Here is a 244-nt window from a genome sequence, read left to right on the forward strand (position 1 = left end):
TAACTAACCGACCATACATTTCACTACACTGTTAATTTGTAACAGGCAACAATATTTATTTGCCTCTTTTAAATTAACTGTGTAAATGAGCATGAAGGTGAGGTACAGCACAGTCTTGCACAGCAAATGACTAGCAGAAAAATAAATACAGGAGTTTGGTTTAAGGGTTACCAGCTCCTGTAACTGCATGTGCACTAGTTTCTCCCTCACACCACCAGGGGTCACTAACACCACATTACAAACA

Source organism: Emydura macquarii, unplaced genomic scaffold, assembly GCF_026122565.2.
Source record: "Emydura macquarii macquarii isolate MOO-44397 ecotype Brisbane River unplaced genomic scaffold, CSIRO-AGI_Emac_v2 contig_2897, whole genome shotgun sequence".
NCBI classification, from domain to species: domain Eukaryota; kingdom Metazoa; phylum Chordata; order Testudines; family Chelidae; genus Emydura; species Emydura macquarii.